This window comes from Petaurus breviceps, unplaced genomic scaffold, assembly GCF_028583685.1.
Source record: "Petaurus breviceps papuanus isolate PSGF00001 unplaced genomic scaffold, PetGlider_PUasm1.0 178, whole genome shotgun sequence".
Taxonomy (NCBI): domain Eukaryota; kingdom Metazoa; phylum Chordata; class Mammalia; order Diprotodontia; family Petauridae; genus Petaurus; species Petaurus breviceps.
Window position 1 is genome coordinate 15,323,585 of NW_027185777.1, and position 8,099 is coordinate 15,331,683.

At 39.1% G+C, this 8,099-nt stretch overlaps 1 long non-coding RNA gene across 1 annotated transcript; it reads left to right on the top strand.

Annotated features, from left to right (window-relative positions):
* The first annotated feature begins 1,862 nt into the window (after positions 1-1,862).
* LOC138159774 (uncharacterized) lies at positions 1,863-7,578 on the top strand. The gene is made up of 5 exons (XR_011167968.1): positions 1,863-2,149; positions 2,762-2,927; positions 4,760-4,941; positions 5,766-5,935; positions 7,477-7,578. It is a non-coding gene; the product is annotated as an uncharacterized lncRNA (long non-coding RNA).
* Positions 7,579-8,099: the final 521 nt, after the last annotated feature.

The window sequence follows — 8,099 nt, forward strand, 5'->3', positions numbered from 1 at the left end:
GGGAAGAGTCAGAAAGCAGAGGAGCCAGGTGAGAAATGCGATGCTCTGAGTCAAGCTTCCTCCTTCACTTCTCATCAGTCCATACATGTCTTCTCCTTTGTCTCATTTTCCATTGTTGCTTCCTATGTAGCAGTATCCCGTTGTGGTCTCATGTACGTGTGTCGCAGTTTGCTCAACTGATTCTAAGCTTCTTGAAATCATTACCACATTAAATTCATGACTAAGGGAAACGTTAGCATGCCTTTTCTGACTGTCCACAATATAAACATTATTATGCCACAGCATGGAGTCTGAAGTAACTGAAGAGAACATCTGAGAATTTTAGTGTGGATAAGCTTACTTTCTATTTCTGAGCCATATCCATGCACTCAAGTTTCTATTCTTGGTGGGTCTGACTCAAGTAAGGAAGTATCACATTTATGAAACACACTTGCATTTGCACATCGTTTTCATATAATTCTTAGAAGTGTGGGCTCAGAATACAGAGGTGTCCCAAAAGTCTTAGAGCACTTTTAAGTTTTGTTTGTATGTATGCATGTTGTGTGAGTGTATATATATGTGTGTGTATATACATACACACATAAACATACATATTCCCCCCCCCTCACAAAAATGGAGATATCTGTGGCCCCATTACTAGACTCATTTTTAGTACAAAACCTTATTCAAGAGATTAAATAACATGCGGTCTGTCCCTGTTTTGTAGTCCAACTGACTGAATGGATCTAATATAGGCATTTAGGCAGTAGAGTAGGTGATAGGGTGTTAGACGTGGAGTCAGGAAGACCTGAGTTCAAATCTCACCTCAGACGTTTCCTTAGCTAGTGACCATAGGCAGGTCATTTTACATCTCTCTGCCTCAGTTTCCTCATCAGCAAAATGTAGATAATAATAGCATCTACCTCACAGGGGTTTTGTGAAGATCAAATGAGACAAGATGTGTAAAAACACTTTGCAAACCTTAAGTGCTATAGATGCTAGCTACTATTTCTGCTACTTCTGCTGTTGCTTTTGCCACTACTGCTATTACTACTACTACTTTTACTGCTGCTGCTACTGATGCTGTTGTTGCTACTATGATGACAAAACGAATTGCTACTTACTAACAGTACATGTTGTATTCAATGATACTGAAGGAATTAGGAGGAAAAGTTGTCCTTTAGCCTGGTAAATTTCAAGGACCACATTATGAATTCAAGGAGCACTGTTTTCATTTGGAAATCAACATCATGTTTAAAAATGGAAAAGACAAGACCATCAATAACATATTTTTTTAATTTTGTTTTCATTTCCGCAAGATGCCCCACCAAAAAGCACATTTACCTGTGTTGTAAACATATTAATCGAGTGAGTTCTCTGAGTATTAATGTAAACATTAGCCTGTGCCTCCATCCAGAATTCTCAGAAAAGGCCCATCTCCCGGTGTTAAATAGTAAGCTAGATTTACTGAATGGAGAAAGATCTCCTCCTTTCATGGGGCCTCTTAGCAAATCAGGGGACTGACTGATCCTTACTTCTGAAGATTATATTAAAAAATCAAATAATGACTGGTGAAGCACATTATTATGCCAAGTGTATCAAACTGTATCAAGATCATTTATCTCAATAGTCCGTTAAACTAATCAGCACACATTGATGGTTTCCAGGTTGAAAAGCAGGATGGTTCCTCTCCACGAAGCCTCCAACTACTGATTCTAAAGTATTCCAGTTTTCAGCAGGGCTCTCTGACCCATCTTTTTATCTTTCTGTGAGTCATATGTAACAACATGATCTGTTTCCAGACTTAATCCCCTGTGGTAGAACTGCCCAAGTAAATGGCACACTCACTATGCTATTTCTGAGTCTCTGACTTCACTAGAAGAAGCTGGAGATAAAGGAAATCTCTCGGTAGAAAAGCAGTCTAACCCCCAATAGCTAAAGAGAAGTTGCTGTTTTCCACAATCTATTTTGAGGTTGTTCCTTTGCCCTGGTGGTATGCTCTTTCATTTTCCTAGCTCTAGAGGAACGTTAATGGTTGAAAGAGGAACACGAGCCCTTCTGTTAGACTGAAGGAAGCAGCGTGATGTGCTAGACAAAGAGCTCTGGGCCAGGGAGGTCACATTATCTGGGTCTTAGTTCTGCCTCTAGCACCTAGTATGAGTGACCCTGGGTAAGTCTCTTAGCCTCAGCAAATTTAGTCTTGGGTGCTTTGTAAATTTTCTTTTAGCTCCAACATTCTATGAATAGACTTTAAATGAAGAATCAAGTCTTCCAGAGATAATTAGAAATAAATAGTTACATTATTAACACCTACAGTGTAGCAACAGTACCTTTTTGATGAATCTGTGATCTATCTCATGGATGTGGGCACTCCCTCTGACTCTGCTGAACCTAACAGATCCATGTGATCTTGGGCTACATGAAGGGAGGCATCATCTCCTGGAATAAGAAGGTGATGGTGCTTCTGTACTGTGCCCTGGTGAAACCCTGTCTGGGGCCATGTGCTCAGTTCTAGCTGCACCATTCCAAAGGGACTCGGATAAGTTGGAGATCCTCCAGAAAGAGGACAGCCAAGATGGTGAAGCCTCGTTTGCTGTAGAGACAAGAATACTGATTGGGGGGTAAAGTGTGTGTGTGTGTGTGTGTGTGTAGGAAGGGGACATGATAGTTGCCATGATAGTATTTGGAAGAGAGATTAGCTTTATTCTGTTTGGCCCTGATGGGCAGAACCAGTATATGTGGGTGGGAAGAAGCTGCTGAGACCTATTTAACTTGATTTCAGGGAACCTTTCTAACAATGAGGACAGTCCCAAAGTAGAATGAGTAGCCTTAGGAGGCAGTGGCTTCCCCTCTTTGGAAGCCTTCAAGCAGAACCTGAATAGCCACTTGTCAGATGTGTTGGGGTGAGGATTCCTTTCCAGGAAGGTCTGGACAAGATGGTTCCTGAGGTAAGAGAGCCTTTTTTCATGGGTCCTGTCCTGTGTCGCTCTCATTGTCCTCCCATAAATAAGAGGAAAGAACAACCTTAAACTGAATGATGTGTCATTATAATGACTCTGCTCCCTGATAAGAAGAAGATGCACCTGCCTCTTTTCTCTGCAGAGGTGGAGGATTGTGGGTGTGGGCATTGCACAGCTGATATGTAGGTTATTGCCCACCTGCTCTTTATTTTTTCTTTGCTACAAGAATAAATGTATTGGATTAGGTAGGGCAAAGGAATAGATTTGGGAATGAAGACTATATACATATATACATATGAATGACAAAAGATTTCAGCAAAATTAAAAATCAGTATGTGCTATTGATAAAATAAACTTTCAAAAGAAAAAAAATCACAGCAAGGGTTTACCCAAATATTCCAGAGCCTTCCCCTGTCTTTTGACATTGTATGGATACTAGGCAATCCCCTAATTTTCCTTTCCACTTGCTGTGTGACCAAACCACCTTTTTTTTCCCGTCATATGTTTTTCATGTTTTGGGTTGTTTTTTTTTTTTTTTGCTTTTTGGAGGGGAGAGGGGAGGGCAATTGGAGTAAAGTGACTTGCCCAAGGTCACACGGCTAGTTTTTGTGTAAAGTGTCTAAAGTCATATTTGAATTCAGGTCTTCCTGACTCCAGGGCCAGTGCTCTATTCACTAAGCCACCTAGCCGTCCCTTTGTTTTAATTGTTTTGGGTTTTTGTTTTTCATCATATATTTTTCTAAGAAAGTATGATGCTTCTCCCACACAATTCCTTATTTGTAAGGTATAGCCTGCTTAGACTTACCTGGACCTCTCCATTGTCCTTTGTTTGGGTGATTCTCAAGTCAGTTGGAGTCCATAATTTTCAGTGGATCACAGCTATCCGATATCATTGGAAGAATGTTAGTATTAAAAAGATGGGCCTTTGGTAAGTGCTCTTCCTGTTCTCTGAAATGACTTGGTCTATATTTTGTATTTATATACCTCTATATATGTATCCCAAAGAGACTACAATTTCCTTGAAGGCTGGCACTTATCTTTTTTTGTCTTTATATTTTCAGCATCTAGCATCATGCTTTGGATTTCTTAGGTGCTTAATGAAGGGGATCAAATTCAATTTCAGGGAGAAGTTTGATTATCATTAAAAGAACTATACAATTTCTCAATGGAATTCTAGCCCAAAGCCCTATTTTATGCCCAGAATTTCCAGTGTTCTGTAAACATACACATACACACAACACACATACATATACATATATGTATTTGCATGTATGTGTGTATATATATACATGTACATGCCTATTTGTGTGTAATTAAATACATAGGATTACAAAGGAACACAATTACGTTGGAATAGTTGTCTAAAACATTTCTTAAATAAAAATCACAGACCCTACATTAACACCCATTACTGTAGTCAGTAAATACCACATTGATATACATGTTTGTGTGTATTTCAGGGCAAGAAAAGCAAAGGTAAGGAGACGTGAAGACAAAAATGTGTTGAGAGCAAGAAAGCTATCAGAGAGAAAAAGATGAAGGCACAGGAAGAGGGAGATAAATGGTCAACACTGAGATACCCACACAGAGTGATTTTAGGGTGCCACAAGACAAACCTTTTTATATATGATACTGCCTGAGATCCCATCATTGGATCACCTTCTCTGACACTCTCAACTCCTTCCTATTTCCCAATAGCCAGAATTCATTTTGAAAGCAGGAAGAGCACTTGATTTAGAAGAGCCTGTGTTTAAATCTCAGTTCTGCTACTCACTGCCAGTGTGAACTTGGTCAAAGCATTTCTCTTTTCTGTGCTTTAGTTTCCTCTTCAGTAAAATGAGGCAGGTGGACCAGAAAATCTCATCAGGTCCCTTCTGCCTCTAAATCCAAGATTCTATAATGTCTGCTCTTCCTTTTCTGAGAATGTCAGTGCAGGCCTAGGAAGAAGAAGATTATACAGTAGAGGACATCATAGAATCATGATGAAGGCATACAGGTGCAGGTTGGTGGCTCTCATGTGTTTTTGTTTCTATTTATATCGTATTATAATCTCACACAATAAGGTTACAGGTTGTTTAAATTGAGAAAGCAATTGGGGGAATTGCGTTCTAATTTATCAAGCATAGCTTTTTTTTTTAATTGTTGCAAATAATTTGTTCCTATATGAAGTGGACAAAAAAATCACTTGGCCATAGGGAGTATGCACAATTGGCTAGAGAATCTCTATCTAAAGACATGGGAAGGGTATAACAATTAGTATTGGACAGGGTGAATCCTAGGTACATAGTTTTTATATTTTAATTAATGATGTCAATTATGGAATAGTGGAATAGCAGGTATATTCACTGAATTAGCAAATGATGACGTGGGGATAACAGGCATCTTAGAATATTGATGCTAGGATTAAAAGTCAACCCCATGTATTTATAGGAGTTGTCAAAAAGAAACAGAATGGAATTTGGTTATTTAAAAAACAACAGCTGGGAGCGGCCAGGTGGCTCAGCGAGTAAGAGCACCGGCTCCAGTGTCGGGATGACCTGGAACAAATCCGGGCTCAGATACTCAGCACCACACCCAGAAATAACTGGCCGTGTCACCTTGAGCAAGTTACTTAACCCCAATTGCTTTAAAAAAAAAACAACAACTGTAGGAGGGCATAATAATCAAAGAGGACAAGCAGACTGAACAACTGTAAGAAGGGGTAGGACAGAAGAAAAGCTAGGAGTCTTGGAGGATAACAGTCTCTGCCATTGCTACCAGAAGCCTTCTTCTCTCTTTGCCTTTCCCTGTCTTCTCCTCCCTTCCTTCTCTCCCCAACCCCTCCAGCTCCCTACTCTTTTAGAAGCTGTCTGAGATGGTTGGAATGTGGGAAGTCTCCTCACCACCACCAGGGAACATCCTTCCCCCTTGCGTTCCCTGTTTGCCCTCTCCACCATTTGAACTACGTGACTGCTCCTATTGCTTGAATGAGAAGGGAGGCACCAACCCAACTCCTAGTAAGTTGGAGGACCATATAACCTAAACATCTGCTCTTCCCTGTACCCTAAGGCCCTCAACTCCTTACCATCTGTATTGCCTCTACACCTTCCAGACAGCAGGCACTATCACTGGAATGACTGATAAAACCTAAAGACTGAACCTTGCTGACTGATGTAGTGCTGAACTTTCTTCTGTGTGTTATCTCCTCCAAATAGAGCATGAGCTTCTTGAGAACAAGGAAGAGCTGTCTTGCTTTTTCTGTTTGCTTCATAAATGCTCATTCTTTCATTAATTGAAACAGTAATTAAAAAAAACCAACCAAACAAACAAAGCAGTATGGTACTAGATAAATACCAAAAGTAGGAAATAGTGCTTTTCTTGCATTACTAAGGCTATTATCAGATCATTACATTAATTTCTGGACTTTCCAACTAGAGATATGTGTGGGAGAAATTATTGAGAATTCAAGGATTGGAGAATAAGATGTTTACCAATAGATAAAGGAGAGAAACATCCTAAATGGAGTTTTTTTCCCCTTAAAAATTATTTATTTACTTCTAATTTACAACATTCAATTCCACAATCCCTTGAGTTTCAAATCCCTTCTCTCTCCTTCTCCCTTCCTCCTGCCATGGTGGCATGCAATCAAATACAGGATCTACAAATACCTTCACATTAAACATTAGTGAGGTTGTAAAGAAGGATTATAACCAATGGAGTGAACAATGAGGAAGAAAAACAAAACAAAACAAAAAAAGAGGGAGAGCAAGTAGTTTGCTTCAGTCTGCATTCAGACTCTGTAGTTCTTCCTCTGGATGTGCATATCCCTTTCTATCATGAGTCTTTTGGAGTTGTGTATCAAAGTTAGTTGTCATATGTATGATGTTTCTGTAATTGTGTGAAAAGTTATCCCGGTTCTTCTCTCCTTACTCAGCATCAGTTTATATAGGTCTCTCCAGGTTATTATGAAATCTGTCTGCTCCTCATCTTATATCACAATAGTATTCCATTGCATTCATGTACCACAACTTGTTTAGCCATTCCCAAATTGATGGGAATCCCCTTGATTTCCAATTCTTTGACACCACAAAAAGAGCTGCTATATTTTTGTACATATGGGTCCTTTTCCCACTTTTATGATCTCTTTGGGATACAGCCCTAGAAGTGGTATTTCTGGGTCAAAGGTTATGCACTTATTTATAACCCTTTGGGCATAGTTCCAGATTGCTCTCCAGAATGGTTGAATCAGTTCACAGCTCCACCAAAAATGCATTAGTGCTCCAATTTTTCCACATCCTCTCTAGCATTTATCAATAAATGGAGTTTTTAAAACAATTTATTTTCAGGGGGAAAACCTGAAACTTCAGTTTCTGAGTAGAAATGATTACTACTAATATGTAAGCCAATTGAGAGTATGGACTGTCTCACTTTTCTATTTGTTATCTCCAGAAACTGAGTACCTGGGAATAGTAGGTACTTCATTCATGCTTGTTGTAGCTAGGGAAATTATAGGATTTCACACCTAGATGTGGGCTCTAACTGAAGTTTTTTCTTACAGATTTCATACTCAGAGTTTCTCCCTTGTGCTGATTCACTGAAGTATATAAACGACTCAAGCTCCGAGAAAAAGAATTTCATAAATTTTTCTTATTTATGTGGTTTCTCTTTTGTGTTGTCTTTCTGATAAGAGGTGCATGCTGTGAATGAATCCTTGGCAACACTGGACACATATGTAGGCTTTCTCTCCTATGTGGCCCCTGAAGAATATTGACATTATAATACTAGAGGTATCAATAGGCATATAACCCATGGGCTACAAAACTCTTGAGTGTGGCAGAACCAAAGTAAAATATAATTGGGAAATACTTAACAAAATGAATTAAAATACAACAAAACAGAGATGATAATCCACTTTAAAGATAAATCAGTATATGGACAGCAAGGATCCTTATGTATAGATTAGAGGACCTAGTTTCTATTTGAATTTGATACAGCTGGTACAGACCCTAAGGAAAATGGCATTATTTGTTGGAGAGAGAAAAGTGTGGTTGATGTAATAATGGCCCATAAGGACTTTTGCACACACTCAATTCAACAACTCAGCAAACACTTAGTGGAGACATAATTGCAGTCCTGAAATATTTGAAGGGTTGTCATGTGAAGGAGTGACTAGATTTGATA